The 10489-nt window shown below is 51.3% G+C and overlaps 1 protein-coding gene across 7 annotated transcripts in view; it reads right to left on the bottom strand.

Moving 5' to 3' along the window:
• BCL6 (BCL6 transcription repressor) overlaps positions 1-10489 on the bottom strand; it is a 24459-nt gene that overhangs the window by 13588 nt on the left and 382 nt on the right. For 5 of the 7 annotated variants that reach the window (XM_006156732.3, XM_006156731.3, XM_006156730.3 and 2 more), the window contains exon 2: positions 237-275. The gene's annotated coding sequence lies outside the window, so the exon portion shown is untranslated. Of the gene's footprint in view, positions 1-236; positions 276-1441; positions 2822-2851; positions 6258-10489 lie in introns of those variants that run through there. The other 2 variants (XM_014590982.2, XM_006156733.3) reach the window with 2 other exon arrangements.

Raw genomic sequence — 10489 nt, 5'->3', positions numbered from 1 at the left:
TCCCATAGGAAAAAAAAAAAAAAAAAAGCCTCCCAAAAAAAAAAAAAAAAGAAAGAAAGAAAAAGAAAATCTAACGCAGCAGTAAAGAGTGTGGGCTGGGAGGGATGGAAGGGGAATTGGCCATCCCTGTCTCATTTAGTAGAAGGTGGCAAAGGTCACAGAAACACGTGCATTGGCAACTTCAAAAGACACAGTTTGTCCACGAAATTTTCAAGTATATAATGTGATTCACTTACCCAAGGCCTTGCTTCACAGTCCAAAGTGTTGCTTAAAATCTGCAGAGAAGAGAAGAGAGCACACAGAAATGGGTTTAATGAATGTAAGACTGTCCAGGATAGCCTTACTTCAGGACGCACGTATTTGGTTTTGCTTCGATAGTCGCAGCCTGCCAACTGGTGCGGTTTTACCACAAGCTCGCCAACATTTTCCAGCCCTGCTCTCACAGAAACAACAGGCACCCGAAGCTAGGCAATAATAAAGTATTTACTCTGAGCACCGGGAATACAACTGCATACATTAATCACATATACATATATTTCCTTTCTCAGAGCAAAAACTTCATGCCAGCCAAAGCCACTTGAGTTTGTGGAAAAGAAAAACAAATAAGAAAAACGGTTATTTCAGTATTTATGATACTTTCAGGGGTCAAAAAACGCTGGATGCTATTCAACACCTCCTAAAATATTATCGTTCAAGTCTTCCAATGATTCCGGAGAGCTGATAGCGTCAGGACCTTTATGCCTATTTCACTGGGGATTACCTAGATGCAGGTGTTCAAGTGGCTTGTTGGGGAGGAAAAGCCAGGCAGTATTTCCTGACTGCCGGAAACGCTTAAGACTGAAAACAGAACCTGCAGAACACAACCTGAAATGGTATGCCTATGCATTCCTTGAGAATCGTTGCCCTCTTTTCCAAAGTTTCCTCTCCCTTCTCTCCTGGGTCCAAGGCCAGACAGAGTGCTACGGCTTCTAAGTTTGCACCTCTCTCTGCTGGTGAGATTCAATCGTGTGATTTCGCTGAGAACTGGCCAGGGAACACGAACCCCTTAAGAGATTTAATGAAATATGTACCCTCTCCAAATTGCTCTCTCTAAAACAAAATCATTAAAAGCAGGGGTGTAAGATTTCCATTCATGATCGCTTGTGGGTTGCAAAGCTAAATAACATTTGAATTCTCTTCCCCCCACCCCCTTTTTAAAAAGCATTGCCCTTTAGAGCTATTTTCTGGGGGAAAGGGACCTGGGGCCAGAGAGGTCATCTTAGGCCACATAGATGGTTGGGAGTCCAGCCCTAGGTCTTTTGGCTCAAATTCCTGTCCCTTTTCCAAATCAGCCTACGTGCTGTGGAACATGCAAGACAGCACCCTGATGTGGGTAAATCTCGTTTTTAAGTTCGTTCCCCCACACAAACACTTTGCCCCATTCCAGGCTGCTGAGTCTTACCAAATGAGCCCTCTAAAATGAGAGGTTTCCTTGAGTCTGTAACCAAACACTCTGACATTTCTCTGTGGTCCCAAGTGCCAGTCACTCAATCTCATCGGCTTCAAAGTTAGCGTGTGCATGTGAGTGAGTGGGGATGGGGGAAGAAAACGGGGGAAGGGAGAGGACAGAAAAAGACCGAAGAACCTATCTCTCTTCCTCTCCCCATTCCAACTCAAGATGGGTAAGAAGAGATACACTTAGTCCTAACCAAAGTTCAACGATCATCTCCTTTGAGAAAGAATGCTGGAGACACATGTGAAGTTTATTTATGAACTTTCTCCTCTTCCCTCATGGAAAAGAGCCTCAAATACTTCTGGGATACCTAGCCCGGCCTTTCACCAGCTTCACCCTAGCTTGCTTATGGGTTTCCAGTCACAGACTCTGGAACAAGATTTGCTATTTCACCATGACAAGTGGCAATGACTCATTCCAGATGTGAGCCGGCACCAACGAACAAACAATTCTTTCGTGTCCACTGTCAGCCAGGCCCTTGGGCTTTTCACCTTAAGCTTTTGCCTGGCCTGGACAAAAACAAATGCACACAGGCTGGGTCCACATCCTGGTTAAGTGGCCTCCTCTGTAAGCTAATTCTGTCTTAGGAGGCTCCACGCTGAGAGTGCTGGTAAGGCAGGTGTGTGGGCAACATCGCCCTCCCTCCAGCTGCAGCAGGTGTGGAAGCACAATCCCTGTTGAGTTAGTTTTTTACAGACCACTCAGTCCAATTGTGCCCAGTAGTGGGTCTTATCTTTGAAATAGCTCTGATTTATTGGAAGGAAACCCACACTCCAGGGCTAAATCTTGCCCAAGATCCAAAGCCAATCTCTACCTGAGTCCAGACCAAACCACATCTACTGGTTACGGTCACACCGCCAATGCCACACAAAAGGCACAGTCCACAGAAACCCAGAGGAGGCCTGTAGAGAACTGTCTGCTGCCTGGGCTCAGATCTGGACGCCCCCACCCACCCCGCCAAACCGCAGTAACCACCAAGGGAGAGTTAAGGCGACTTCTCCACCCCCACAGGCTTTCCCTGAGTGTATTCAACTAGGCACCTGGAGAAGGCAAGTCCTCTACAGGAGTTTCCCAACGGGAAGAGAGACAGACCTAAATATATCAATAAAAAGAGAGAAGAGAGAGAGAGAGAGAGAGAGAGAGAAGAAAGGAACTGCAAGACAAAATGAGCGACAGAAGAGAACAACGAGGTGCAGGGCGAAGAGCGAGAGAGCGAGCCAAGACCAGAGACCCCCCAGCCTCTTCCTCCCGCCTCCACCGCTGCGTCCGGCGCCACCCTGCCTCGCACACCCGAGCGTAAACGCCGGCCCTGGGGCCCCGGCAAAGCTGCGCGGACGTGCCCACCCCCACGACACGTACCTGTCTTCCAGGGACCGCCCACCCCCGGGCGATCGGCGGGCACCGTCGCCCATTCGCCTCGAAGCCCCCGCAGACGCGGCGGAAGCCCCGCGGTATAACCGTAGTGGCTCTTAATTTAGTTCCATTGAAATAAAACTTTTCGTGCACCTCGGTAGCTAACATTGTCTGTATGCCTTTTTTTTTTTCCTGTTACGCCGTCAAGGCAGGGGGCAGTGAGGGGAATGGCACAGCCCTCTCATTCCCGGAACGGCGCCGATCTCCGCTCTGCGGATTTCAGAGAACGCGCTGCCTATCGCCGACTCCAACCAGAAGTAACTTTCCAGGAAGCTGCCGGCCCCCGGCGGCCGCCAGGATCGCAGCCTGCCCCGCGCCGGCCGCCGGGGATTCACCAGGGAGGGAGGGGGCGGCCCGGGAAGGCTCGCAGAGAACACGACAAACTTTCCCCTAGATCCCTCGTCGGCGCCAAGGCCGGGACACTCGGTTCACCTAGTCTGACCTCTCCTCACAGCATATAAATGGGGAGGAAAGTCAGACCAGGAGGGAGCCAGGTCCAGAACCCAGAAGTTGGGATTTGCCATTTGGGCGATGGTTCGCCTGGTGTGTCGTTTCTTACTCCCCATTTTTTGGGGGGGAGAGGGATGGTTCTTGCACCTCCCCCACCTCTATGTAAGGGAGTGGTTAGACGAAACGCCCAGTCCAAAGAGATGGGAGTCCCAAAGGCCGAGGGTCTCCATCCTGCACATCTCAACCTACTTGGAGGAAAACTAAACCGAAAGCCCCTTCCGCCTACGCTGGCACGAAGGGGAACTCAGCTAGGCTCGGTTTCCGTCCCACGTCTTAAGAATAGGAGCTGCCAGGCCGAACCTGGCCAGGTTTCGGGATTTCCAAATCCAATTTCCCCGAAACCATAGAGACTTGGTCAGATCTCTGCGCACAGGCCCGGGCGCCGAGCGCAACGCGCTCACTGGAGCGCTCCAAAATTGCCTCGCTTTCCCGTGGCCTGGCTGAGAATCGGAAGCCCTGGGTGGCATCCCCTATAGTCCTCAGTACTGTGGCTGGGGAGGCGCTTTCAGAGAATTGCGGCCAGGGGGTTGGGGGCTGGGGGGAGTCGCTGAGATGCAGCTTCACAGGCCAGTCCCGGCCTAAACCGAGCGGGTGGTGTCACGTTGCGCCGCGCAAGCCGTCCGCGGCGGAGGCGGGGTCAGAGTAGGTCTGCAAAGCTTGGGCCTCTTTGGCCTCAAAATTCTACTTGGAGGCTTATTTTTTTTAATCCCTTTTCCCGGTGGGATAAAGACAAAAGGGAAAGGTGAAATTTAATATGGATGGGGATGAGAATCTAGGAAGTTGGGATGAAGAAAACGCACTTATTGGAAACTCGGAGTTCCGTGGTTCCGGGAGCTCAAACCTAACCGTGTTTTTAGCGCTGCCTAACGCTAGGGTGCGCCCTCCATCAAGGCTCGCAAGCGGCAATCCCGTTCTCGCCCCGCCCTCCTTCCTATTGACCTACTTTGGCCAGAGTCTTCCGATTTGAAGAACAAGGGCCCTCAGCCCTTCCCCCTCCTCTAACCAGGCTGGCCTTTGGATTATTGGTAATCTAATAACTCCAATAACTCGCCAGAAACTCCAGAGGGGAATCTGAAAATGCAAAGCACTATTTAGGGATAAGGACAAGGAATTTTAATAAGGCTAGAGCTGCCGCAGTGAAACCCGCATCAGGGCTCCCGCCGGAACGCTCCCTCTCCCAGCGGCGTCTCTCCACGAACCAGCTGCTCTGCTTTAGTCAGCCGGGTCGGGCAGTTGCGGGTGGGGTCAAACCGCCGAGCTGTTTTTGTTTGGGGTGGGGGGACACTCTTCGCAGTCTTGGCTAGGGGGCTAAGGAACGCTGGGGCGATGACAGTAGATTAAAGCTAAATTGATAAAGCGATAGCCTCAGGAGCCGCTTTGGGTGACGGAGGTGTTCGGGGACATTATGTCCTGACTTTCATTTCTATCACGTTTCCTGCCAAAAGCGCTCTTGCGAGCCTGCAAGCTTCTAGGAAATGCAATAAAATAGAGGGATGTGTTTTATCATCAGGATCTGAAGAGTTGCAGAAGGGACGCTCCCCATGCGCCTGGGTCGAGACATCCTTCCAGAAGGGCCCGCAGACGATACCAGCAAATCAAGTCCCAGGGCGGAGATCTCTCGGCCATCCTGGCTGAACTGGGCTTGGCCTTTGCAAAAAGGCTGGCGGGGGAGGGGAGAGGCATGATCTCCCCAAACAAACAATGCTCCAAAAATCCGATCGGGATAGAAGTCAGCCAAGGTCTTTATTCACGTTAATGAAGATGGAAGGCACTAACTGTCCTTGGAAAGCGATGACTCAAACTTGACCGCGCTTCTAACACGTCCCCAGATTCATTTCCAACCCGAACAGAGGCGCGTTTCACCGACGCGGCCTCCGACAGCTCCTGCAGTGGGAGAGGCTGAACTCGATCCCAGCGGACCTGGGCGGGGAGACAGCGGCGTCTGCAGCGGGTGAAGGCTCCGGGCGCCGCTAGGGGCCGCCAGCAGACCGGCGCGCGCTTGCCATCTTAAGTCAGAGCTCAGAGGAAGAAACTTTTAACTGAGAACTGAGTGGCATCAATTCTGCGAGGATTATGCTCTCCCTGTCCATTTGACACACACCTGGTTTCTCGCCAGATCACTAAGCAAAGGATGGAAGAGGAAGACGTAATTTCTGGATCCAAACGTGAGCCTGGGCGCCACAAGGCATGTTCCCAGCAAGAATGCAGGCCTTAACCACCCAAGGCACCTGCATAAGGCCCCTCCGCTTTGTAAACCTGCCCGCCCCAACCCCTCGGCGCCACAGTAGGCTTTATATGTCTTTTACCAGAAATCTTAGGCTGGACGTTCTAAAGAAATTCTTCCAGGACTACTGGAGAAGTGCCTGGAACGTGCATGGGCGACTACCATAGGTTTCACTCATGGCTCTAATTGCTCCTCCATTCTCTTACACACACTGCAACTGAGTTGAGATAACCCACCTTTGGCTTTCAATCACTGACCTGGAATTAGAGCTTAAAATCTGTCCAGTAAGGTCACTAACCACTAATAGGCCTCTTTGTCCAACCTATCGCCTCAAGTGTTTTAAGTCCTAAAGCCCCTGAGCTTCTAGGTGGCATTCTTCCACTACCGACTTCCTCCGGGGAAGGGACAGAGTTAAGGCGCTGGTGTGTTCAAGCAGGGTTATTTTATGGTTTCTCTTATCTGAGATAGGTGCCAGTGACTGAGAAATCTGAGACCCTGGGAACACCCGGGGTCCTTGAAATTTTCAGCAGTCTTGCCAGAACTTTGAAGGTCGGACGCTATTCCCTTGGAAGGTACCCTCCCTCTGTCAGTCTTGGCACCTGGTCAGGATACCCACCCCACCACCACCACCACCACCACCACCACCACCACCGAAGGTGAAACAGCTGGCCCACTGCCCAGAGAGGGAAACTCGACAAAAACCCACCACTAGGTGGCGGACTTAGTCCGTCCGAGAATCACCCTGAGGCCACAGCTCTTCACATCCGATTCAAACCCTTCCCCCCTTTATTTTTATTTTCTGTTGTTGGGGATGGGGGCGTGGTTGCCTCCAAAACCCAAGCTGGAAAACATTTAATTTAGTGAATGTAATTCCGTTCTTCCCGATGCTCACGCCTCTAGCAACCACAACGCGGTATCTGGAGCTGTGTTCGTGAATCATACGTTGATTTTTTTTTTTTTCTCGAAAAGCTGCAATGTACTGGGAAGGAAAAGAAAGCGTGCACTTGTCTTCTAAAAGAATGGCACTCAGCAGTATTACCAAGAGGCTTGCCAAACACTGGCCGGCCAGCAAAGAAAATCGAGCATAAGCTCCTAATCCTCACGAAATAAAGGGCCCCTGGGGGCCACGGCTGGGTCCTACTCAAGCTTACTGCGCACTGCAAAGCCGCAGGGTAGGGGATGAGTATGATATTTTGGTTGCTGGTTTCAAAGTGGGCCGCGGGGCGGTTGAGAGGAGTCGCTCCTGATCCAGCTAGGGCGCAGAGGCACCGACCACCCCTGCTACTACAGAGCGCCCTCGCTGGGCTCGCTGCGGCGGGCGGCGTTCTCACTTGTTGCGCAGTGCAGGAAGCCCGCACGCGCCTTGCTACTTTGACTCCTGGAGGGCTACGGTCCAGCCTACCACCGCCGCACACACCTCTCCCACCCACAGACCGCTCTCCACCACCAGCACACCCCCTACATACACCGCCGCCGCCGGCAAAAGTACAGTACTTCCAGCCCCAGGGAAACATTCCGTATCTCGAGTATGCCGGACAGGCAGCGCAACTTAGGTGCCCTGAGACGTCAAGCCCAAGTGAAAACAAAGGTTACCTCCACCTGGAAACGACTTAGAGCCAACCGGACACCCCATCTACCCATCCCCATCCTAGCTGAAAGGGACATTCTCTTCCCCCATTTGAGTGATCAACTGAAAAATTCTTTTGTAAAAAGTAGCTTTATCTTCTCCTATCAAAAAAAACTTTTTCCAAAAAAAAAAAATTAAATGCTTCATAAGGTCATTTCATAGTATTTTGCAAATATCTGACTTGTGCCAATAGTTTCATCCATCCAGGGGTGGCGCTGCCGCACCACCTTTTCTGAATCTTGAAGTTTGTCACAACCGAGTGGGTTGTGAGTGTGGCTACCCCACCGGGGAGAGAGGGAAGGAAGGATTTTGACATCCAGTCATGGCTACCATTTACTCAACCAATAACTGGAACTCTTCAAGGGTTCAGCAAAGGACAGCTTTAAGAACTTAAGAGTCCTATCCCTGTTCACAGAACTCAGAATAAATTAGTCTTTCCAAGAATGCATGGGGGTAAAACCCAGCAGGAAAGGAAAAGGACAGTAAGAGAACTCCCACTTTTCTGGGCTGTCTTCTCCTTCAGGTCTAGCCTGTCACTTTTAAAATCAGCCAACACTTCAACCTGCAGCATTGGAAAGTCTTCCAAATAGGACCCTGAAGTTCCAATAGGAAACTTCAATTTATTGGGGGGGGGGCACCTCCCACCTACAAGTTTCAAAGACTCAACTGCAGCCATTTTGCTAAAGGAATGCCTGTCTCCTGATGGTTTCTCTTTATTTCCTCCTCCTCCAGAGACGAATACATTTTCTTCTTTTGGAAAAAAGAAAGCATGTATTTTAAAGCTAGAATGTGTTTTCACCTCTCTCCTTGGAGCTCATGTTTGCTACCTCCAGGAACAGCGTGTGGACTAGGGCCAGATGAACTTCAACTTGGGCTGCAGATTTACGAGGTTCTGTTCCAGTGCCAAAGGCTCTTGGTAGTAAATAGTGAGCAAAATAGATACCTGTCTTCTGATGAATCTGGCCTGCTCCCCTCTTATTTTTGCTAAGTTATTTATTAAAACCACACACACCTTGCAAAGAAAAAGGGAAACTGGCAGTCTCTGTGGAGGAAGCCAGGGGGGGGGGCATGCTCAGAGCCACAAACTGTATTTCTAAACAGCCCTTTCCCTGGTTGCCTCTCTCCTGCCCTGCTGCCTTCCCCCGAAAAAAAAAAAATTTAGTGACACTTTCCAAAACAAAACAAAACAAAAGTGAAACGTTACAAGATACTCCTCCTGGAAACTATATACCAGTTGAAAAAATATCACAAAGAATGAATCAGTTGGGGGGGGCGTTCTCTGAGGTGGTCAGACCCACTAACAGATTTGGACTTTCAGCACCTGGCTTGGGGTCATTCCGCCGCTCGACTGTCAGAACCTCTAAGATCAAGTCTTAACCCACCATTGCGGGAGGGAGCACAATACAGAGCGTCTTTGATCCTTTTTTTTGGTTTGTTTAATCGGACGCGTTGTGTTCTTTTTTTTTTTTTTTTCCATGGGAGTGCGGGCTTTAAAACTCATTATTACAACACTAGTTCCATTTTTCGCCAATAACACGGCATCATAATGCAACGCAACCCACAGTTCCCAAGACGTTTACCCAGGTCACTACATCCGGCAGCAGGGTGGCCCCTCGCTCCTGCTGCCCCCGAAAGAGCAGCTGATTTCCAAGCCTCCAAGTCCCTTCCCATTCCCGCCCCGCGCCGCCGCCGCCGCCGCCTTGCCCCATTTCTACTCCCTAGAGGAGAGCCACAGGTTGCAAATCCAACCAACCTCGCAATCTATTTCTCCAGAATCACTCACAAAGATCTCCCTTTCGCTCCCGAGCCCGCTCCTCCCGCGCGGGGTCCCCAAACCAGAGCCACAAAAATGCCCTTCTCTCCTCCCGGATCTTGCACGAAAGGGACGCGGGCTGGGGCTGTTTGTCTTTCCCCCAGTCAGTGTAAGGACTTCGGGAGCTGAAGCCTGGCGTCCGCTATGCTCGGGCTCGCAGCCGCCTTTGCACAGAGCTTGCACCAGGAGAAAAATAAAATTTAGGAACGGGAGGGAACAGCCATTGAGAGCCAACACAGAGTCACGCAGCGCCCAAAATACAAACACCGGGTCCGCCAAAGAATCCCGCCGCCTTCTCGCTCTCCTGGGCTGTCCTGTCAAGATTCCCTGAATCCCCGCAGGCTGAAAGGCACCGCAGGTGCAAACGCGCACTTCTTTCTCAGCCACCCCCTGTCCCGCCATCAGCCTCTCCCCCGAGGATGGGTAGACAGCGCGCAGGGGTTCCCGACTGTCTCCACTACAACCAAGAAAGAATAATTTTCAAAGTATTCAACATCCCCGCCCCCATGCCAGCTAAACCTCTCCAAAACACAGGAGAAGGGGACACCACAACGTTCGCCTCTCGTCGGGAAGATCAAGGCTCTGGAAGGAATACTAGACACTACACTTCATCTGAGTTTGCGACCCTCCCCCCAAAAAAGAAAGGGAAAAGAAAAAAAGACCAGGGAGTTCGCTTGCATTTTTTTTCCTCCCAAATCTCGGCTCGGCTCGAAGACTGGGAATCTAAAGAACCGAGGCCAGTGGAAAGGAGCCAACGGGGCGAGCGAGCGAGCGGACAGCCTCCCTCCCTCCTCCCGGAGTTACCCAGAAGGACGGGAGAGGGGAAGGAAGGAGAGACGAGGGAACGGAGGAGGGAGGGAGGAAAGGGGACGCAGAGCGAGAGCGAGAGCGAGGAAGGCAGTTTGCAAGCGAGAAAAGAGGGAAAAACACAGCCGCACGAATCCAGCGAGATCACAAGCCGAACGCAAGCAGCAGCAGAAAGAGCGAGAGCGCGAGCGCGCGTCCTCCCCGCGGTCTGGAGCCAGACAGCCCCCAGACTTGCCCGAGTCACCCCCCAAACACTGTCTCGTCCTCTCTGCTCCGGCCGCCCCCTAACTCCCCTCCTTCCTCTCCTCCACCTCCTTTTCAAAAACCAAAACAACACAAGGGAGGGTGGTAAAAGCCTCCCCAAACCGGCCGATTCACTCCAAGACAACAACAAAAAAAAATAAGAAATACATTTTTAAAAAAATCTATATCCTAGAATGGGAGAGACGTGGGACTAATCTTCGGCATTTATTTTAACACCTGACAGCTAGAATAAATAAATATATACATTTATATCAATAGATACACATAGGAAACTTGGAGCCAAAGCATTTGGCAAGAGCGGAAAAAAAAAGAATTAAAAGGTAAAATAATGATCATGAG

This window comes from Tupaia chinensis, unplaced genomic scaffold (genome assembly GCF_000334495.1).
Source record: "Tupaia chinensis unplaced genomic scaffold, TupChi_1.0 Scaffold000515_1, whole genome shotgun sequence".
NCBI classification, from domain to species: Eukaryota; Metazoa; Chordata; class Mammalia; order Scandentia; family Tupaiidae; genus Tupaia; species Tupaia belangeri.
Note: the sequence above shows the minus strand (reverse complement) of the source record. Positions and strands in the feature narration are given on the sequence as shown.